The 24,222-nt window shown below is 40.3% G+C and overlaps 1 non-coding gene across 1 annotated transcript; it reads left to right on the top strand.

The window, feature by feature from the left end:
- The first annotated feature begins 23,915 nt into the window (after positions 1-23,915).
- LOC145044394 (U6 spliceosomal RNA) lies at positions 23,916-24,018 on the top strand. Its single transcript, XR_013681349.1, has one exon. It is a non-coding gene; the product is annotated as a U6 spliceosomal RNA (small nuclear RNA).
- The last annotated feature ends 204 nt before the right edge of the window (positions 24,019-24,222 follow it).

Raw genomic sequence — 24,222 nt, 5'->3', positions numbered from 1 at the left:
TGTATTTCTTGTATGTTGCCAATAGTGTGAGTAATAGCGGACCCCCATGACCTTCCCGGTCATGTATAGTGTAGTGGAGTAAAGGCATCCCTGGACCTGAATGGCTCGGACTGAAATTATCAGTCGGGATGTAATAGCGTCTGCCCCGTATAGATTTATACATATAGTGTCGTGTTCCTATCGGAAAACTTCGGGCGTAGTGTGTAGCGAATAGAGTACCTCGTAGTGGATTAATGAGTTATCTCATGATTAGTACTTTCTCTGGTATTATAGTGGAGTAGTCTTTTGTATGACTCGTATTGTGTTCTCTTATTAGTGTATAGTTTCATAATAGAGAGAATTATAGTAGTGTATAGTAGTAGTTAAAATGACGGATAGAGACCTTAACTATACCTATTATAGTTAACTTAGTGTGTGCGGTTCTAGTCAGGTTAGTGATTTAGACATCTAATGAAATAAGAAGTACTCGTAATCCGTACTAATATACAAAATATATAACTAAGAAATCAACGACATTCGGACGGATAACCACTACCCTAAGTCCACAATCAAACAACAACAGGAAATAAGGCGAGCTATCGGTCCTAAGTCCTCCAAGTCTTACTTATATAAATATATCAGTATGGTTACATTTTTATAAGGAGATTTATTAAATAAAAGTATTGTACAAAAGAAACATTTACAACTTGTTTGTTTATCCAAGATAGTTTTGAAAACAATTGATTGATTTATAAGGCATAGTGATAAATCACATGTGATTTAAACTACAGGTAGTGAATCACATGTGATTAATTCTGTAACATGATTAACTGCTTTGTATAATTTTTCATAAACATGTATATTCAACTTGTATCTCCCCCCTAAAACATATAAAACATTTGAAAGGTTCATTAAAGGGGTATGAACTCACCTGAAATCGCGTAAATCGGGTGAATCGGGTAAATCGGGTAAAAGTGTCGGTTGAGCGTTTTGTTCCAAATAATGACTTGTACACCTTTTAGGACCCTAATGTCATATGAAAATATGTGTTTTACAAGAAATTAATCATTTTATGATTTCCGTTTAAGTATTGACGCATTCCAGCATCAATTTGGGGTTTTAGGGCCTAGAAGGGGTTCCCGGGAGTGGTATAAGGCTAAGAAAGATTTACGGGAGGGTCCATGAGCTCACTCCCTTGGAGTTTACGGCCCAAAGGCCACTCCTTGGTATTTTACGGCCATAAGCCCCCTAGCCTTGGCCGTAAACTCATGTGGTCTTCCAAATTGCATGTTTAAGGCCTTATTTCACTTCCTTAATTTAATTGTATGTGTCTTAAACTAATATGGAGGGATTAAACCCTCATTTTGAAACATTTTGGGGAGTTTACGGCCAAGACTTGTGCTTGGGCCGTAAACTCCATTTAATCCCTCAAAATGGATGTTTAAATGGTACAACACACTCCCATTCACCTTAGATAAATTCTAGAAGGCCTTAGATGGAGTTTTGGGACATTTTGGCTTGAAAATTGGGGAGTTATGGCCCAAGAATATCCTTGGCCGTAAACTCTTCTTTTGGCCTCAAAATGGGAAGTTTAATGGTACAACACACATCCAAGGGCCTTAGCTAAATTCCTTACATGCATTAGATAAGTTTTGGGACTTGTTTGACACAAAAATTTGGGTGTTTACGGCCCAAGCTTAGCCTTGGCCGTAAACTCCTCTTTTTGTCCTCAAATGGTGTTGTTTAATGCATTTAAACATTCCCTAGTGTCAAGACTAAATTACCAAACACCCTAGATGAGTTTTTGGGGCTTTTAACAAGGGTTTTTGGGGTTTTTGGGGGTGTTTACGGCCTAAGCATAAGCTTGGGCCGTAAACTCCTTTTTAAGCTTCAAATCCTTGTGTTTTAATGTCCAAACTCTCCTAGGTATATGTCTTGATTAGTCCATAAGCTTAAAGGAAGGAAAAATGAGGTTTTTGGCAAGTTTTTAGGTGTTTACGGCCTAAGGGGCTTCTTAGGCCGTAAACTCCTTTTTGGTCCTTGTTTTCTATGATTTTGGCCTCTAAATACAATGAAGTATGTTTAGACTAAGATAGGGAATGAGTCCTTATGTTTGGAAGTCGGAATTCGCGGATTTGGGGTCGATTTCGGGTCTAGAGAGAGAAAGTAGTGAGAGAGAGGTGAAGGTGTGGTAAAAGAGTTCAATTGTAGTGTCCATTTGTTTATATATGTCTCGGGTATTGCACCCGATACACAGCTATCCGATGCTAAAGTTTAACGGGGTTAAAACTTTTTACCCGGGTGAAGTGGTTGAAAAGTAATATAACTCTATTTTGTTAAACGGGGTTAACATTTACAAGTTATAATTACTCATAATAATATCGGAACATATAAATAACTAGATATTTGTTTATTGACGACTCCAAACATTACCGAAAATAACATATAGTGACGCATTCCGTTAGTGAAAATAGGGTTTGTAACGGCAATATATTTGGGGTTGTCACATCATCCCCCCGTTAGGAGAATTTCATCCCGAAATTTAAAATTCATACAGATAAGAATTACAGTACTACTACGCGAAGAGATGGGGGTATTTGAGTTTCATTTGGTCTTCGCGCTCCCAAGTGAATTCTGGTCCTCGTTTGGCGTTCCACCGAACTTTCACAATTGGGATACGGCTTTGTTTCGTTCGTTTTACTTCCCGATCCATAATCTCTACAGGCTCTTCCACGAAGTTGAGGCTCTCATTGACCTCAATCTCATCAAGGGGAATTACGAGTGTCTCGTCTGACAGGCATTTCTTTAAGTTCGAGACGTGGAAGGTAGGGTGTATGTTGCTTATTTCGTGAGGTAGGTTGAGTTTATAAGCTACGGGGCCGAATCCAGCGAGAATCTCAAAAGGCCCTATGTACCTTGGGTTCAGCTTTCCACACTTTCCAAAGCGTATCGTGCCCTTCCAGGGTGAGACCTTCAATAGGACTCGATCTCCCACCTAGAATTCCAAGGGTTTTCTTCGTTTGTCGGCGTAGCTTTTCTGTCGATCCCTAGCAGCTTTCAGTCGTTCACGTATCTGTATAATTTTCTCGGTCATCTCTCGAATGATTTCCGGACCAGTGAGGGCGCTGTCAGGAACTCTTCCTTTAGCTAGCTGAGTGTCACCCACTTCAGCCCAGCACAGAGGGGATCTGCACTTACGGCCGTAGAGGGCTTCGAATGGGGCTGCCTTGATGCTCGTATGATAACTATTATTATAAGAAAACTCCACAAGGGGTAAGTGTGTGTCCCATGATTTGCCGAAGTCAATCACACAAGCTCGCAACATATCTTCTAAGGTTAGGATCGTCCTTTCACTTTGTCCGTCGGTCTGCGGATGGTAGGCTGTACTCATGTCCAGCCTCGTCCCTAGTGCCTTTTGAAACGATTGCCAAAACCTAGAGGTGAATCTACTATCTCTGTCTGAGATAATAGATATAGGGACGCCATGTAGTCGTACTATTTCTTTAATATATGTTCTAGTGAGTTTCTCCATCTTGTCCGTTTCTTTGATGGGTAGGAAGTGTGCGGACTTGGTCAGCCTGTCCACAATGACCCAAATGGTATCTAATCCACCCACTGTCTTGGGAAGTTTGGTTATAAAGTCCATTTTGATCCGCTCCCACTTCCATTCTGGTATCTCAGGTTGTTGGAGGAGTCCTGATGGATTTTGATATTCTACCTTGACCTTCGCGCAAGTAAGGCACTTACTCACAAAGGTGGCGATCTCCGCTTTCATGTTCGGCCACCAGTATAGCTTTTTGAGATCCAGATACATCTTATCTGAACCCGGGTGGATGGAGTAGCGAGTGTTATGTGCTTCCCTCATAACCAAATCTCTAAAACCTCCATGGCGTGGAGTCCAGATTCGGTCCATGAAGTAGTAGGCTCCATCACCCTTAACCTCCAGATTTTTATCCATTCCTCGCAGGGATTCTCCCGTCACGTTCTCAGGCTTTAAGGCTTCCAGCTGATCCTCTTTGATCTGTGTGGATAGATGCGAATGGATAGTCATCGTCAACGACTTGACCTTTCGACCAGTATACTCCTTCCTACTCAGTGCGTCTGCTACTACGTTGGCTTTTCCCGGGTGATATCTAATTTCACAGTCGTAATCGTTAAGTAGCTCGACCCATCGACGCTGCCTCATGTTGAGTTCTTTTTGGTTCAGTATGTGTTGAAGACTTTTATGATCAGTGTACACCATGCTCTTCGTCCCGTATAAGTAGTGTCTCCAGATTTTTAGTGCGAAGACAACCGCTCCTAACTCAAGGTCGTGAGTAGTGTATTCCGCCTCATGGGTCTTTAGCTGCCTCGAGGCATAGGCGATAACCTTACCTCGTTGCATCAAGACACAACCGAGCCCCTGATTGGATGCATCACAGTATACAACAAAATCTTCTGTCCCTTCGGGAAGGGATAATACTGGTGCAGTGCATAGGGCTCGCTTTAGGGTCTGGAATGCCTTCTCCTGTTTCTCTTCCCAGTCGAAGGATACACCATTCTGCATTAGCATAGTGAGAGGCTTCGCAATCCGAGAAAAGTTTTGGATGAATCTACGGTAGTAGCCAGCGAGGCCTAGAAATTGATGAATTTCCGTAGGCGTCTTCGGTGTTGACCAGTTCTCAATAGCTTTAATTTTGGAGGGATCCACATGGATTCCTTCTTCACTAACCACGTGACCTAAGAATTCAACTCTTCGGATCCAAAACTCGCACTTAGAGAACTTCGCATATAACTTTTCGGATCGCAACGTTTCCAGAACTCGTCGTAAGTGATCCCTGTGTTCTTCCTCGCTCCGAGAGTAGACGAGGATATCGTCAATGAAGACGATGACGAACTGGTCCAGATATGGATGACACACCCTATTCATCAAGTCCATGAATACTACGGGGGCATTAGTCAGTCCAAAGGGCATCACTACAAACTCAAAATGTCCGTAGCGGGTTCGGAAAGCTGTCTTCGGAACATCTTCCTCAAGTACCCGTAACTGATGATACCGAGATCTAACATCAATCTTGGAGAAGTAACTTGCTCCTTGTAGTTGGTCGAATAGATCGTCAATACGAGGGAGAGGGTAGTGATTTTTAACCATGAGTTTATTGAGTTCTCTATAATCGATGCACATCCGAAACGATCCGTCCTTCTTCTTCACGAACAAGACCGGAGCTCCCCAAGGTGAGAAGCTCGGTCTTATAAAGCCCTTGCTGAGCAGTTCGTTGAGTTGACCGGATAGTTCTTGCATTTCGGCGGGCGCTAGACGGTAGGGCGACTTAACTACGGGGGTAGCTCCTGGAACTAGGTCGATTCTGAACTCAACCTGACGTTTAGGAGGTAGGCCGGGAAGATCCTCCGGGAAGACATCAGGGAAATCGCATACTACTGGAATGTCTTTTGGATCTTTCGATTTCTGGTTAGTGTCGACGACATGAGCAAGAAAAGCGCGATATTCCTTGCGTAAGTATTTCTGAGCCTGAATACTGGAGATGATACGAAGACTCGTACTCGGCTTATCTCCATATATCAATAGGGTTTCGTGATTCGGAAGGTTCAGGCGAATGGATTTGTCGGAACATAGGATATCTGCGCGATGGAGACTCAACCAATCCATGCCAACAATGACATCGAAATTTTTGATTGAGACTGGTATAAGATCGATTGGAATTGAATGATCGTCTAACATGAGAGTGCAACCTATATAGATTTCGCTAGAGCTTTCTGTTTTCCCATTAGCCATTTCTACGACGAATGTTTCTTTTAGTGGTTGAGGGGTTTGTTTGAGTAAGTGTTTAAAGTTATGATTTACGAAGCTTCTTTCTGTACCACTATCAAATAAGACACAGGCATAGGAGTTGTTGAGAAGAAATGTACCCGTGACTACCGTGGGATCTGCTACCGCTTCATTGTGACCGATAGCGAGTAGCCTTCCAATTCCCCCAGCATTTGTGGTCTTTGGACGGTTTCTCTTAAAAGGACCCGCCTCTCCACAACCATAACAAGTTGGGGTCACTCCCGTACCAGGAACCTGCATGATAGGTTTGGGAGGGGCCTTACAAAATCGGACAGTATGGCCCTTTCGACCGCAGTTGCAACACTCCAGTTCACGGCAGGGGCCGTTGTGGTGGAAAGGGCACTTGGGACACTTGGTCAAGTTTCCACTGTAAGCTTCCGGCGAGGCTGGAGCAGCTGGAGTAGCCGGGGTGGTGGCAGCATAGACCGCCACAATTTGCTGGTCCTTTGAGGAAGTCTGAGTTTTCTTGCCCTTCTTCTTATCCCATCGCTTCCTCTTTCTATCAGATGAAGCGAGTGGTGCAGTGGTTGTTGTGATTGCTGTTGGTGGAGTGGAGGAGATTTCGTGGTTGATCAGACTCTGGGCCAATTCCTTAGCACTATCAAAGGTGGTAGGGCGTGAGGCTAGAACATTTCCTCGATACGGGGGCACTAAACCCCAGATGTATCGTTCAATCTGATGGGTTTTGAGCATTCTAACACTTCCTAAGTGTACATGCAACCCTAATAACCTTTGATCTATGTTTGTCTAATTTGTCATGCAAAGTTGATTTCCAAGGTTATATTCCTATCTAGCATACATGGGGAACAATTTTAACATAAAGTATAGATAGAATAACTTACCTTGTTGTTGCTTGTGTTCCTTGAAACCTTGTGAGCCTAGCACCTCAAGTGGTGATGCCTCAAATGCTTCACACAACACCAAATGCTCTTGGAAGAACTTATGAGAGTATACTCACTTCTTCAAATCGGCTAAGCCCTCTATTTCTTTGTTGCAACCGATTTTGGTGGAGATTATGCTTCTTATATAGTGTTGACACATCTAGGGTTAAACCCTAATGTATCATGACTCTTCATTTCCATGACCCATGGGTTTGTAACTCCCATGGAGCATCCATGGAGCATCCTATGGGTGGAACCCAACTTGATGATCCATGGAGCCTTTTAGCCCACTATACAAGATATGGATGATTTACTTAATCAACCCATATATTTAATTAGTTATCTTTTGATCACTTAATTAATTCTAAATTAATTCTTGATCAAACTAATCAAATAATATTATTAATATATTAGAACTTATAATATATTAATAATCTCCAAGCGTTATTTCTCTCATTTAGTTTATCCAATTGCATGGTGCCATGCAACCCAAATGGACCATGCCGGGTCGGGTCAAGTACATACCAGAAATAGTTATGGACTTAGACACCTTATCCAACAGTCTCCCACTTGGATAAGTCTAGTAACTATTACTGCAAGTATGACTTCAGGAACCGATCGGCAATCGTAGCTCTTTACAAGGTTTCTCGAAACTTGAGAAGATGATGGTACGCCATTTAAGATAAGTGATCATATAATCCTCTGTTCTAGATATCAGTCGGACAAATACATGGAACAATGTCTTACTTATTGTCCAACATTTGTTTCCCGATTTCCGATTTGTTTGACAAAGAACTTTATTGAACACATCAATCTAGTTCTGACCGGGCCCGGTACATAAGTCAAAACAAAATCATCGAGGGGCCCAGATATCAGCTTCTAATCCAAGAAGGAACAGATAAACTTCGACTCATATGTTTGTTCTACTACTTATTGAATTACACATAAGAGCACGATTTTATAACATCGAGTTACCAATGCGTTTTTCATACAATCAATGCATAACCAACTCGTAAGTAACAAATCATATCTCTAGGTTTAAAGATTTATATGATATTACCGTCTCACGATCACTCGAGATAGAATTCCATGAAGTGATTCCAGTGAGCGTGGGTTGAGTCCAATGCTCAGAACTTATGAGCACTCATGATTGTTGTAGCCTTGTCCCAGACCTCTACAATCAAACATGACAGTCTTGATTCATACCTACTTCCGACATATGACCGACTGTGGAGGTTTGAATAATATGTTATACCAAACAAAATTATTCTGGAAGTCAAAACATGCAAAAGAAATATAGTAAACGATCGACAAGAGATAGCAACACTTTACTCATAAATAAACACTTTTATTCATCATCAAATGTCAATTACACTTTACAAATTTCAAGATTATCTAACTACTAAATCTAATATCATCCTTCAGCCCTATGCTCCGAGCATGCTGGAGATGCTTAACCCGAGTCAGTCCCTTCGTAAGGGGATCTGCCGGATTCTCATCTGATGATACCCTCTTTGCCACGAGGAGTCCTTCTTCGATCCGATGTCTGATGAAATGATATTTTCTGTCAATGTGTCTGGATCTCCCGTGATCCCTTGGTTCCTTGGCTAAGGCAACAGCACTTTCACTATCACAGAAAATTTCCATCGGCTCTTTAATAGCTGGTACAACTCCAAGGTCTCCAATAAAGTTCCTCAGCCATAACGCCTCCTTTGCTGCTTCGCTAGCTGCAATATACTCTGATTCACAAGTAGAATCAGCCACTGTCTCTTGCTTGGAACTCTTCCAAGAAATTGCTCCTCCATTTAGGGTAAAGACCCAGCCCGACTGAGAGCGGAAGTTATCCCTATCAGTTTGGAAGCTAGCATCACTATACCCTACAACTCTCAAGTCATCACTCCCACCGAGGGTAAGGACCCAGTCCTTAGTCCTTTGCAGGTACTTGAGAATATTCTTTACCGCAGTCCAGTGTGCCTTGCCAGGGTTCCCCTGAAACCTGCTAACCATGCTCAAGGCAAAGGCTACATCAGGTCGAGTACACGTCATAGCATACATGATCGAACCTACAGCCGAAGCATAAGGTAATCGACTCATTTCTGCTATCTCAGCCTCAGTGCTAGGGCTTTGTGTCTTACTCAGCTTGGCGCTACTCTGGATGGGCACCTCTCCTTTCTTGGAGTCTTGCATTCTGAATCTCTTCAGAATCTTCTCCAAGTAGGTACTTTGACTAAGTCCAATTAGTCTTTTACTCCGATCTCTCAAGATTCTTATCCCCAAAATATAGGCAGCTTCACCAAGGTCCTTCATAGCGAAACACTTTCCAAGCCAGGACTTTACTTCCTGCAAGGTTGGAATGTCGTTTCCTATGAGTAGTATGTCATCCACATACAATACCAAAAAGCTAACTATACTCCCACTAGCCTTGACATATACACAAGATTCATCTTCACTCCTAGAAAAGCCAAATTCCTTGACCTTTTCATCAAAGCAAAGATTCCATCTGCGAGGTGCTTGCTTTAATCCATAAATGGATTTCTCAAGCTTACACACTCTATTAGGGTACTCGTTACTGACAAAACCCTCTGGCTGACTCATGTAAACATCTTCAGCCAACTTTCCATTAAGGAAAGCGGTTTTGACATCCATTTGCCAAATTTCATAGTCATGAAATGCGGTTATGGCTAACAGAACCCGAATAGACTTAATCTTGGCTACCGGAGAAAAGGTCTCATCATAGTCCACTCCAGGAATTTGAGAGAAGCCCTTTGCAACCAGTCTAGCCTTATAAGTGTGTACTTTACCATCCATGTCGGTCTTCTTCTTGAAAACCCATTTGCACCCTACAGTCTTTCGACCTGGTACATTCTCAACCAAGTTCCAAACTTGATTGTCATACATGGATTGTATCTCGCTATCCATAGCCTCTTTCCATTTGGCAGACTCGGGGCCCGCCATGGCTTGCTCGTAGCTGTTAGGGTCATCTTGACTTACCAGTGTCTCATCACTAATAAGTGTCTCACCTTCTGCAGTAATATGGAATCCATAGTAATGCTCAGGTGCACTCCTAACTCTCATGGAACGCCTCAGAGGTACAGATTTGTCAATTGGCTCAACAGGAGTTTCCTCCTCAAGTTGAGGGCTAGAGTTTGAAGTTCCTTCACCACTTGACTCTTGAATTTCTTCAAGATCAACTTGCCTCCCACTGTCTCCTTGGCTTATAAACTCTCTTTCTCGAAAGACTCCTCTTCTTGCTACAAAGACCACATTGTCACTAGGTCTGTAGAAGAGGTAACCAAAGGAATGCTGTGGGTAGCCGATGAAAATACACCTCTCGCTTCGGGGTTCGAGCTTATCATGAGTCTCACGTCTCACGAAAGCCTCGCATCCCCAAATCTTGATGTGGTCTAGTTTAGGTACTTTACCAGTCCACATCTCGTGAGGAGTTTTGGCAACTTTCTTTGTAGGGACTAGAGTAAGGATATGGGCGGCAGTCTCTAAGGCATACCCCCAGAATGAGATTGGTAGCGAAGCTCGACTCATCATGGAATGAACCATGTCCAACAAGGTTCGATTACGCCTCTCAACCACACCATTCAACTGCGGTGTCCTGGGAGGTGTCAATTGTGAGACAATCCCACATTCCTTTAGATAGTCGAGGAACTCTGAACTAAGATACTCACCACCTCGATCGGATCGAAGCATCTTAATGTTCCTGCCCAATTGATTCTCGACTTCCTGTTTAAATTCCTTAAACTTCTCGAAAGTCTCTGACTTATGCTTGATTAAGTAGACATATCCATATCTACTGTAATCATCGGTAAAAGTCAAATAATAACGATTAGCATCCCTTGTGGCATGTTTGAATGGTCCACACACATCCGTGTGTATAAGGTCCAACAAACCTTCACCCCTTTCACATGAGCCTGTGAAGGGTGACTTTGTCATTTTTCCAAGTAAGCATGATTCGCAACTATCATTTGACTTTAGGTCAAACGACTCCAAGACTCCAGCCTTTTGGAGTTGGCCTATGCGTTTCTTGCTTATATGTCCAAGACGACAATGCCATAACGATGCTTTATCCAAGTTATTATTATTAGTAGAATCAATACACAAAACATTATTTCCTAAGTTATCTACAATAGATACAGCTTCATACACACCATCACAAGGTAATGCTTTAAAATAAAGTACATTATTAAAGAAAGCATTAATCGAACCAACTTCATTATCAAACGAAAAGGTGAAACCTTGTTTGTACAATGCATGAAAGGAAATAATATTTCTTGCCATTTCTGGCGAATAACAACATTTATTCAAATCTAAATTTAACCCACTACTTAGCGATAAAGTATAAACTCCAATCTTGGTGACAGGTGTAACTTTCCTATTCCCCATGATTAAGTTTATTCTTCCTTGCTCCACATTCTCACTTCTTCCTAGTCCCTGCAAGTCACAACAAATATGAATACCGCAACCTGTATCAAGGACCCAAGATTTCGAATGGGGTGAGTTATTAGAAATGATAGTGTAAATACCTGCATGGTTGGGTTTGACTTTCCCATCCTTTACATCTTGCTGGTACTTTGGGCAGTTCTGCTTCCAATGAGCTTTTTCGTGGCAATAGAAGCATTCCGCCTCTTTTGGGTCAGAAGAAGGAGTAATGAAACCTTTCTTGGTTCCACTTGAAGAAGAGCCATCAAGGGTCCGAGCCTTGGTACCCTTTGAAGATCTCTTTCTCTTCCTCCCTCGACTTTGCCCGATTGCCAAGACCGGAGTTGTTTCTGGAGTAGGAGTGATAGCAACCGACTTCCCCTTAAGACCTGTTTCTGCGGTCTTGAGAAGTCCCTGAAGTTTGCTGAGGGTGACCTCTTCCTTGTTCATGTGATATGTCATGCGGAATTGATCATAGCACGATGGTAAGGAGTGCAAAATGATATCTATTGCAAGCTCCTCAGGGAAGTTCACATTTAGCTTCAGCAACCGATCCACATACCTTTGCATTTTCTGCATGTGGCTCGTGACGGACTCTCCGTCCTTCATCATGGTTGTTATCATGGAGCATATGACTTCGTACCTCTCTTGTCGTGCACTTTGATGGTATCTTTCCATCAAATCTTGGTGCATTTCATAAGGGTAGAAGTCTTCGTAAGACTTTTGGAGTTCAGCTGTCATGGTGGCTAACATGATGCAAGCCACCTTGGTTGCATCTCTTTCATGAGTATGAAAGTCAGCGATCTCCTGGGGAGTTGCAGTGGACTCGTCAATTTCCTTAAGCTCCTTGTCAAGGACATATTCTTTGTCCTCGTAGCGGGTAATCATCCTGATGTTTCTGATCCACTTATTGAAGTTGGATCCATCAAAGGTGACTTTCCCACATAGACTCATAAGAGTAAAGGAGCCATTAGGATTCGAGCCAGAAGCATTGTTTGAAGACATCTGAAAAGAAGAACAAGTTTAGTTTGGATTTAAGAGAGTCCTTAATAAAACACCCAAATGTAATATTAAGGCTAGGATCCAATCACAATATAATATAACTTAGAAGAGGTATGCCGTAATCTAAGCTATACCATATTTGAAAGGTAGGTGAATGACGATTCACCAATTTCCACCACGAAAACCGAAATATTAAATATTTAGTTTTTATTGGTTTTAGAAATTCCTAGATTCTTTGAGATCCAATGAACTTTTCAAAGGCATGTTTCGATCTCGGGAGTGCCCTCCAGGTTTTGTGACTGGGATGCCGAGGATCACTAAACGAGGTGTGAAGTAACCATGCAAATCACTTGGTACCTTTAAAGTTTATCACTCAATCGATGTGCCGGTAAACCACACACGCTCCACCGATACTATAATAAACCTTAAGTCACCCTTTACCTACCTTGTTAAGTCCAAGTTAGTGTGCCGGTTAACCACACACGCTCCACCAACGACTTAGACAAAGTGTAAAGTGTAATTTCATGGATTAGCACCTTATTCACATTTTTCCTAAAGTAACTAAGATTGGGAATTTAATAAACATTTAGTTACTTTATATATATTCATCATACTTTGAATGAGAATTTATAAGTCCTTGTCTTACCCGTTCGGCTAACGACCCTCCACCAGTCAAGCAAGCGGTGGGTGAGAATATACACCCATTAAGTCACCATTTTATAGGCAACAACCTTATACCCACCTTATAGACCGGCTTCGTGAATGAGGCGTACTAGCGGTAAGACGACTTGTTCTTATACATATATATATATATATATATATATATATATAATTATTAAATTATCATAATATAAGTATAAGGGTTGAATTTTAACTTTTAAAATTCTAGGGGTTGGAACTAAAGTTTTAACTTAACTTTACTTGTTCCAAAACTTGAGGGCAAGTTTTGTAACTTTCAAAACTTTTCATTTCTTGTAACTTATGAGTTTAATAGAGTCATAAAATGAAGACTCTTCATTTTTATAACTCTTGTGTTTTCTTAATGGTTTTTAACTCAAGTGACTCTTGGTTTTCCATAACTTAAGGATAAGTTATGGACTCCATTAAAACACATTATGATCAAGAATTAAACTACCAAATAGGTTACAAATAATTCCTATGATCATCTAAAACATCATAAGAACAAGAACATGAATATGAACATAATCAAAAATTACATAAAACTTTGTAATTTTGATAACTAGTTGTTGTAAATGAATTAGCAAAACATTACACCACCAAAAACAAGTTTATATTAACTAAAACAGTTTAGGGTAATGTTTCTAATTCATTTTCCAGCAACTGAATCGAAATTCTGCACTCATTCGACCCTACTCGCCGAGTGCATGAACATGACTCGCCGAGTAGGTTGAAGATACACATGGACTCGGCGAGTCCCCCCTATGGACTCGGCGAGTCCGATCGCAGACAGCAAATTTTCGATTCTGTTTTCAACTTTTAAGAACAAATAAGAACAAACAAGCCTAGGCTCTGATACCATTGATGGATTTTGAGCATTCTAACACTTCCTAAGTGTACATGCAACCCTAATAACCTTGGATCTATGTTTGTCTAATTTGTCATGCAAAGTTGATTTCCAAGGTTATATTCCTATCTAGCATACATGGGGAACAATTTTAACATAAAGTATAGATAGAATAACTTACCTTGTTGTTGCTTGTGTTCCTTGAAACCTTGTGAGCCTAGCACCTCAAGTGGTGATGCCTCAAATGCTTCACACAACACCAAATGCTCTTGGAAGAACTTATGAGAGTATACTCACTTCTTCAAATCGGCTAAGCCCTCTATTTCTTTGTTGCAACCGATTTTGGTGGAGATTATGCTTCTTATATAGTGTTGACACATCTAGGGTTAAACCCTAATGTATCATGACTCTTCATTTCCATGACCCATGGGTTTGTAACTCCCATGGAGCATCCATGGAGCATCCTATGGGTGGAACCCAACTTGATGATCCATGGAGCCTTTTAGCCCACTATACAAGATATGGATGATTTACTTAATCAACTCATATATTTAATTAGTTATCTTTTGATCACTTAATTAATTCTAAATTAATTCTTGATCAAACTAATCAAATAATATTATTAATATATTAGAACTTATAATATATTAATAATCTCCAAGCGTTATTTCTCTCATTTAGTTTATCCAATTGCATGGTGCCATGCAACCCAAATGGACCATGCCGGGTCGGGTCAAGTACATACCAGAAATAGTTATGGACTTAGACACCTTATCCAACACAATCTTCTTGCTTTCCGAGGGGATCATATTGGGGCACATAGCCGCAAATCGCAAAACCTGGCCGTATAAGCCGTTATGTCAGTCCCCTTCATCTTGAGGTTCCAGAGTTCTTCCTCAAGTTTCTGAACTTCGCCCCTAGGGCAGTACTCTCCTCTTATGAGATCTTTTAGAGTGTCCCAGCCCATGGCATTGGCTGTGACCAAGGAGAGTGCACTGACATGGCCGTTCCACCATGTCAAGGCCCTGTTAGTGAGAGTAGCAGTAGCGAACTTGATTTTGCTCTCTTCGGGACAAGAGCACATCTCAAACACCGCTTCGATTCTTTCGAACCATTGGGATAATGCCAGAATTCCTCTGGTACCGTCGAAGAAGGTAGGTTTACAGTTCATGAAATCCTTATAAGTGCATCCCTGCACTCTATGATGGACTTCACCGAACCTGGAGTTACCACCGCTCGCATCCCCAGAGTTCATTTAGGCCATGGCTGTTGTCACGATCGCAGTAACCGCTGTTTGGAACAACACCAGGTCGATCTGCGGAGGAGGTGGTAGTGGAGTAAGGGTTTGGGTTGGTGGTCTTCCTCTGCTTGGACGCTTTCGTGGAGGCATCCTTCATTGGAAGATCATAGAAATGATAGCAATAGTAAGAGCCTATTGCGAATATGAATAGAGTGCTTCGTGGATTAAATCAACATAATCCAAGATCAGAATAAGAGTTATAGCAATAGAGAAATCAACTGCCAATATACTGGTATTAATGATGCAACACAAGTTCAGGAAAATTGACCTAGCAGTAGATCTTACATCATACCATAGAGAAAATGTTGGCAGTTTAGAGGTTTAACTAGAGTACTTTCAAGCTAGGAATGTTTACAGATGATAGACCTACGGAACATAGAGAGAAAAGGCTAATCCTTTAAACAAATGATTGAGGTAACTAGACATTCTCTATTGGCGACGGTTACTTGTTGGACGAATCCTCAGATCCGCTAGTTGACGCATAACTTCTTGAATTTGTCGATCATGAGTCCTTTGGTGTGTACGGAGTTCCCTAACTTCGGCTTGGGATGCAGCCAGTTGATGCTGCAGAGCCTCGTTGGTCCTCCTTATCCTGTCCATGGCTTCTTCGAGTTGACGGATGCGAACCGTGTTGAGATTCAAGTTGGCATCCACTTCTACAACTCGACCTATAGCAGCTTGACCCTGCTCGACATTCCTGGCAATCCTTCGGATCATGATGGGCAGAACCCGATCTGCTGATCCTCCTTCGTTTATGTTGTAGAAGCTTCGGTCTCCATTGTATAGCATGGGCTGACCCTGCTCCTCGCTCCATCTGTGCAAGGAGATAGTCCACATAGGAGTGGGACCCTGAAATGTCGGACGGGGGTTAGGGTTCGGAGCTCCGGGAGGTAAGTTATTAACTTATGGCTCGGAGTCGGAGTTATCCGGAAAGCCTTCTGCTCGGTGGTCATCCAGAGGGATTGGGTGATCGTCGTCTGACTCTTCGCTGAGCCATCCTCCATTGCCCTGGTTTGGGTAGTACGAGTCGCCATGGGGTGGAAGCCAGCTATGATATCTATGCGAGAAAAGGGAGAAGAAGATTAATAAGCGCACTAACCTAAATTACTTATAAGATGATCGTCACGAGTTAGGCCAATACTTGCATAATGCATACTAGTTACATGTGACTGGGGCAGGATAGTCCGTCGAATAAGTGACCCTAACTCTAAATCCACAACCAAACAAGGAACAAGAAGTAAAGCAAAGATCACAGATTCTAAGTCTATAACGCCCTAATCACATGTAACCGGAAAGTATCCATTTAGCAACTATTGCTCCATCAGTAATGACCATTTTTAGTTCTCACAGATGTATGTTTTTAGAGGTACAGAATACTCCTATAGTATTCTAATGTTAACGTTATTGTGGTAGTGTTGGTAAGTTTTAGATTTGTTGTAACACCACAACCAAGCTTACGCACATGCTAGTCACTCCCAGGAAAACGTAGTTGATCAGGCTACATCCCCCTAAATGTCACTATATGTCTCTAAGCCCAATTGTGCTATCCAACAATCTTAATACTTTTGTTTTGTTCTAGGATGATACTGACTTCTGTGTTTTATAGTGATGTGTGTATATACATATATATATATATACTTAGTTAAATCCTTTAGATACTTAACAATATATATTCTTGGTCAGAGTGTTTTAGTCCCGAAGTGTTTATAGTTCGTATATCTTTTATAGGTTGATATACTTGATTCACTATAAACAATGCTCTGATACCAATCTGTCACACCCCAAAACCGATAACGGCGGAATACGTTTCGGGGTGGATGGCGTAGTGTACGGTATCATCACAATTGCATAATAGTAAAAGCAAGAAACATACAACCATTTCATTTACATAGTGAGTGTATTTACAAGTGTGTTTTGTAATGTTCAACAAACACCAAAAGTAAACAAAAATAAGAGATGGGTCTCGCATGCTCCATCTTCTCCAAAAATGCTGCAGTTGTACCTGTCTATCTTTGACCTGAAGATACAAGTTATTTTGAAAAGAATATCAGCATAAAGCTGGTGAGTTCATAAGAATTTAGTGTGAGTTCTCATATAAAAAGCATTAGAATCGTTAGTATGAAAGCTGAAGGTTATAGTCAAAAGTAGTAGTAAAACCTAGAAAATCCTATATTTTCCAGAAATGTATAGTAAGTGAAAACCTTTAAGAAATATGATATTTCCATCTTTGTAAACCATTTATCATGGAGGTATAAGAGTGACTCACCAATAAGTAAAGCAATATAGTAAGTTATACTTGAAGTAAATAATAGTGGTGCAACTTCCTTAAGTATTAGATACTTATTTACTTCGGGATATTAACTTTATCTTTTGTTTAGTGTTTTAGTGCGGTTATAGTGTATTTCTTGTATGTTGCCAATAGTGTGAGTAATAGCGGACCCCCATGACCTTCCCGGTCATGTATAGTGTAGTGGAGTAAAGGCATCCCTGGACCTGAACGGCTCGGACTGAAATTATCAGTCGGGATGTAATAGCGTCTGCCCCGTATAGATTTATACATATAGTGTCGTGTTCCTATCGGAAAACTTCGGGCGTATTGCGTAGCGAATAGAGTACCTCGTAGTGGATTAATGAGTTATCTCATGATTAGTACTTTCTCTGGTATTATAGTGGAGTAGTCTTTTGTATGACTCGTATTGTGTTCTCTTATTAGTGTATAGTTGCATAATAGAGAGAATTATAGTAGTGTAGAGTAGTAGTTAAAACGAGGGATAGAGACCTTAACTATACCTATTATAGTTAACTTAGTGTGTGCGGTTCTAGTCAGGTTAGTGATTTAGACATCTAATGAAATAAGAAGTACTCGTAATCCGTACTAATATACAAAATATATAACTAAGAAATCAACGACAGTCGGACGGATAACCACTACCCTAAGTCCACAATCAAACAACAACAGGAAATAAGGCGAGCTATCGGTCCTAAGTCCTCCAAGTCTTACTTATATAAATATATCAGTATGGTTACATTTTTATAAGGAGATTTATTAAATAAAAGTATTGTACAAAAGAAACATTTACAACTTGTTTGTTTATCCAAGATAGTTTTGAAAACAATTGATTGATTTATAAGGCATAGTGATAAATCACATGTGACTTAAACTATAGGTAGTGAATCACATGTGATTAATTCTGTAACATGATTAACTGCTTTGTATAATTTTTCATAAACATGTATATTCAACTTGCACCTCCCCCCTAAAACGTATAAAACGTTTGAAAGGTTCATTAAAGGGGTATGAACTCACCTGAAATCGCGTAAATCGGGTGAATCGAGTAAATCGGGTAAAAGTGTCGGTTGAGCGTTTTGTTCCAAATAATGACTTATACACCTTTTAGGACCCTAATGTCATATGAAAATATGTGTTTTACAAGAAATTAATCATTTTATGCTTTCCGTTTAAGTATTGAGGCATTCCAGCATCAATTTGGGGTTTTAGGGCCTAGAAGGGGTTCCCGGGAGTGGTATAAGGCTAAGAAAGATTTACGGGAGGGTCCATGAGCTCACTCCCTTGGAGTTTACGGCCCAAAGGCCACTCCTTGGGAGTTTACAGCCATAAGCCCCCTAGGCTTGGCCATAAGCTCATGTGGTCTTCCAAATTGCATGTTTAAGGCCTTATTTCACTTCCTTAATTTAATGGTATGTGTCTTAAACTAATATGGAGGGATTAAACCCTCATTTTGTGACATTTTGGGGAGTTTACGGCCAAGACTTGTGTTTGGGCCGTAAACTCCATTTAATCCCTCAAAATGGATGTTTAAATGGTACAACACACTCCCATTCACCTTAGATAAATTCTAGAAGGCCTTAGATGGAGTTTTGGGACATTTTGGCATGAAAATTGGGGAGTTTACGGCCCAAGAATATCCTTGGCCGTAAACTCTTCTTTTGGCCTCAAAATGGGAAGTTTAATGGTACAACACACATCCAAGGGCCTTAGCTAAATTCCTTACATGCATTAGATAAGTTTTGGGACTTGTTTGACACAAAAATTTGGGTGTTTACGGCCCAAGCTTAGCCTTGGCCGTAAACTCCTCTTTTTGTCCTCAAATGATGTTGTTTAATGCATTTAAACATTCCCTAGTGTCAAGACTAAATTACCAAACACCCTAGATGAGTTTTTGGGGCTTTTAACAAGGGTTTTTGGGGTGTTTACGGCCTAAGCATAATCTTGGGCCGTAAACTCCTTTTTAAGCTTCAAATCCTTGTGTTTTAATGTCCAAACTCTCCTAGGTATATGTCTTGATTAGTCCATAAGCTTAAAGGAAGGAAAAATGAGGTTTTTGGCAAGTTTTTAGGTGTTTACGGCCTAAGGGGCTTCTTAGGCCATAAACTCCTTTTTGGTCCTTGTTTTCTATGATTTTGGCCTCTAAATACAATGAAGTATGTTTAGACTAAGATAGGGAATGAGTCCTTACGTTTGGAAGTCGGAATTCGCGGATTTGGAGTCGATTTCGGGTCTAGAGAGAGAAAGTAGTGAGAGAGAGGTGAAGGTGTGGTAAAAGAGTTCCATTGTAGTGTCCATTTGTTTATATATGTCTCGGGTATTGCACCCGATACACGGCTATCCGATGCTAAAGTTTAACGGGGTTAAAACTTTTTACCCGGGTGAAGTGGTTGAAAAGTAATATAACTCTATTTAGTTAAACGGGGTTAACATTTACAAGTTATAATTACTCATAATAATATCGGAACATATAAATAACTAGATATTTGTTTATTGACGACTCCAAACATTACCGAAAATAACATATAGTGACGCATTCTGTTAGTGAAAATAGGGTTTGTAACGGCAATATATTTGGGGTTGTCACAGGCAGTATCAGATCTGTATCTGTAAACAAATAAAGATGAGTCACTCCTGCTGTGAACAAAACCAAGATGAGAGATAAAAGTAGCAAAGCGTTGAAACCAAGCTCGTGGTGCCTGTTTGAGACCATATAAAGATCTCTGTAATAAGCAGACATGATTCGGTCTGGAATAATCCCGAAAACCTGGTGGCTGATGCATGTAAACAGTCTCTTGAAGGTATCCGTGAAGGAAAGCATTCTTGACATCTAGCCGTCAAATAGGCTAGTGATGAGTGACTGCAATACTGAGAACAATACGAATGGTGGCTGGTTTGACCATAGGGAAAATAGTCTCATCACAATCACTACCAGGTTGTTGACTTCTGCCATTTGCAACAAGGCGTGCTTTATAGCGTGCAAGAGAACCATCGGTATTCATTTTCTTTTTAAATAGCCAAATACAATTAATAACATTACCATCAGGGGGCGAGGAACAAGCACCCAAGTCCTATTCGAAATAAGAGCAGAATATTCTTTTGTCATTGCATTTAGCCTATTAGGATCTTTGAATGCGTGTAAGTAAGTTTTAGGAATAGGAGAGGTAGAATCAACATGAAGATTAAGTTTGTGAACAAGTTTGACAATGCCATGACGGGTAAGCATAGGATGATGGGATTAAGGAGGAGGAGGATTGGTGATGGGGGGATGAGTATTATTAGGAGAAGTAGGGTCAGATTAAGTATCAGAGGAAGAATTGACTGTGGAAAAAAGAGCCATTGGTCGAGTCGTCAATAGAATGTGAAGGATTGTCGAGTGAGACAACATCAGAATTAGTAGGAGTAGGAGAAAGAGTATGCACTGGTATAGGAACATGTTCAAGAAACGAATAAGATGGAGGTGAATTTGGTGTCATTGACCCGAATGGAAAAACTGTTTCATCAAACACGACATGACGCGATATTATGATTTTTTTAGTGTGGAGATCGAGACAACGATTACCTTTATGGTTGGTAGGGTATCCAAGAAAAATACATGGAGTGGATCGGGAGGAGAGTTTATGAGGAGTAATAATATTGGGAAAGCATAGACAACCAAAAACTCGTAAACAAGAATATGAAGGTGGTTGTTTGAAGAGTTTATGAAAAGGAGTATTGTTTTTCAAAGTGGTGGTGGGAAGAATGTTTAAAAGATGAGTGGCCATGTGAAGGGATTCAACTTAATAAGTAGGAGGGATGTGAGCATGGAATAAAAGGGTACGAACAACATTATTAATAGTACGAAGCATGAGTTCAAATTTTCCGTTTTTTTTGGGATGTGTGAGGGCATGAGAAACACATTTGAATTCCATGAGTGGTAAAAAATGAGTGAAAGTTATGATTATCATACTCTCCCCCATTGACACATTGAAAACATTTAATGTCTCTTTGAAATTGATTTTTAACATAAGCAGTAAAATGCAAGAATTTAGAGAATAAATCATATTTAGTACGTAAAGGATACACCCACAAAATTGAGAATAATTGTCTAGAAAGATAACATAGTATCTAATGCCACTAACACTAGTAACAGGAGAGGTCCAAACATCAGAATGAACAATTTCAAATGGAAAAGTAGAAACATAATTGGATAAACTAAATGGCAAATTCACATGTTTCCCCATTAGAAAAGCATGACACAAAGGATGTTTATTACTAGAACATGGAATAAAGCGATTATTAGCTAATAACTTGAAAACTTGATGACCGGGATGACCAAGACGTTGATGCCACAGAGACAAAGCCACAAAAATAAGAGCTTGAGGTGTACGAGAGGTGACTGTATAAAGATCACCAAGACTGTCACATCGGATGAGAATTTGTTTGGTCCAAAAATCCTTCACAGAGAAACCAAATGAGTCAAATTCAATAGAGCAAGAGTTATCAGTAACAAAATGATGAACGGAAATGAGATTTTTAATAATTTGAGGGGTGATTAAAATATTTTTAAGATGAGGTGGGCGATAAGGATTGAGATATGGAATAATGGTATGTCCAACATTAGTTACGGGTATTAAAGATCCGTCGCCGACTAAAACAGAAGAAGAAAATTTGCTTTTATCTAAAACAGTATTGAGTATACCTGCATCCCCGTGAAGATGAGATGTTGCACCGATGTCCATATACCATCCCCCGTGACTCGGATCATTCACTGTCATCGTATTGAACATTTATGGAAGAGTGGTTGCTTGATTAGAGGTGTTGTTGGGCCATAAATTCTAAGGAAAATATTGCTAGACATTTAATGCTTGTGGAGGTGGGTTGGCAGAAGGAGGCCCAAAAAATTAGTGAGATCCTTGGTTCTGGGCTGCAGAAGAAAATGGTCCATGAAGTTGTTGTTGTTGTTGTGTTGGAGTAGGGAGAAGGCCCACTTGACTAGTGGGCTCGTACCAGCCATAAACCCAGTCGTTTAAAGCTTGGTTTGACAAATGTTGAGGTGGCATGTGAGGATTCTGCTGATTGTGTCCACCTCCAAAACGACCACCTCCTATGCCAAGATTATGACGACTACCGCCCCTGCACCCTCGGAAATTATTGCTGCTGCGATTGGAGGGATGAGACACGGTAGGAGCGACAGCCTCGGTGGCGAAAACAGAAGGAGAAGACGCATGATCGACGTGAGTAAAGTTTCTTTCTCGATTCTGATCTTAAGCCATGGTGGCCTCTTCCAGCAAGAGCATGGATCGAGTATCCTAAAAAGTAGGCAAATGATCTTTGTGACGGATTGTGGTCTTAATGTATTGAAATTTAGGAGATAACCCATTTAGGGTGTAATCAACTAGGTTATTTTCAGGAACAGTAGCACCCATGTTGTCAAGTTGATCAGCTATGGACTTGATTCGGTTGCAATAATCAACAATAGATGAATCACGAAAAACTTTTTCTATAGTATTCTAAACTAGATATGCAGTAGCTTTCTTTTTGAAGATAGTGTGAAGAAGAGATAGAGAAAGAGTACCATAAATCCATGACTTGACAATGGAATCAAGCCGATCCCATTTAGTTTCATCTTTGATAGGAGCCTTTTCATTCGGAGGTTTAAGATGATCCGCAACACCATAGCCTATACAGTGAATCTCAAAAAGCTCACTCTAGATGTCATAATTCATCTGATCTAGATCGAGAACTAAAGGGACTGCATGCTTAATATTGATGGTAGAAGTAGGTTTTTCAGCAATCTTGGGTGAAGAAGAAGCAGAATTTACAGTAGGCATGATGAGGAGAAAGAAGAAGAATGTTTACAGAAGAAGGAAAGAATCGGCTAAGGTTTAGAGGAATTTAGCTCTGATACCAAGTAAAGTCATATTTTCCTCTCCCGTATCTCATTAATTGGAAACGTATATATACACATACAATACAAAAAAGGGCCACAGAACAATGGGCCAAAATACCTAGGAAAATAATACAATTACAATAAGTCCGTTAACATGTATATCCATGACAAGGTCTGACCTTGATGGATGTAGATTGTACTCTGATTGAAAAACCATTGAGGGTGAAGGTCTAGCCTTACCCGATGGCAAGTACTCGATTTCATGAAAGACCATTGAGGTCGATGGTAAATGTTAGAGATGGGGGATTTTGATTTGTAATTTTCTTGTTAGATATATCATGGTTATTACTTGTTATTTATATACTCACAATATAAAGGTCTTAAATGTTTTTTGGTTTGATCGGACATATATACAGAAATCAAAGACAATGATTAGTTAGGGGGATAATGACTTAGGAGTGTAATAAGGTTTTCAGTTTGTCCGTATTAGGTCACTAAGGTTTTTTTTGTGCGTATTAGACCAATATGGTTGTTATTACCGTTTAGAAATAGCGCTTTTACCGGTTTTAACGGTTAAAAATGACTATTTCTAAACGGTAATAACAACCATATTGATCTAATACGCACAAAAAAAACCTTAGTGACCTAATACGGACAAACTGGAAACCTTATTACCCTCCTAAGTCATTAACCCTAATTTTAAAGACATTGAGAATATATGACCATCAACAGTAAACTACTTCGTTTAGAACTCGCATCGTCCTATATAACCTGCTACTCCTCTATATGGCGAAGCTCTTCATCTATAGTCGTCCTTTTGGGAACATCCGATAAAATTGGAACGATACAGAGAAGATTAGCATGGCCCCTGCGCAAGGATGACACACACAAATCGAGAAATGGTCCAAAATATTTTTTAACCCTTCGTCGTCTTCTATGGAACCCTAATTCCCTTTTTCAAATGCTAATAGAGTTCAATTTCAATTCTTACGTTTCAGTAGTTCATCTACTGAAGTCATGATCAGACAACATGTGGATTCTATGGTCAGATTGATCTTCTTGTTGATGTCTTCAACCATTTGTGGCAAGTAAGGGTGATATTTCTTTCTATAAAGTCT

Source organism: Lactuca saligna, chromosome 4 (genome assembly GCF_052625555.1).
Source record: "Lactuca saligna cultivar CGN05327 chromosome 4, ASM5262555v1, whole genome shotgun sequence".
Classification (NCBI taxonomy): Eukaryota; Viridiplantae; Streptophyta; class Magnoliopsida; order Asterales; family Asteraceae; genus Lactuca; species Lactuca saligna.
Note: the sequence above shows the minus strand (reverse complement) of the source record. Positions and strands in the feature narration are given on the sequence as shown.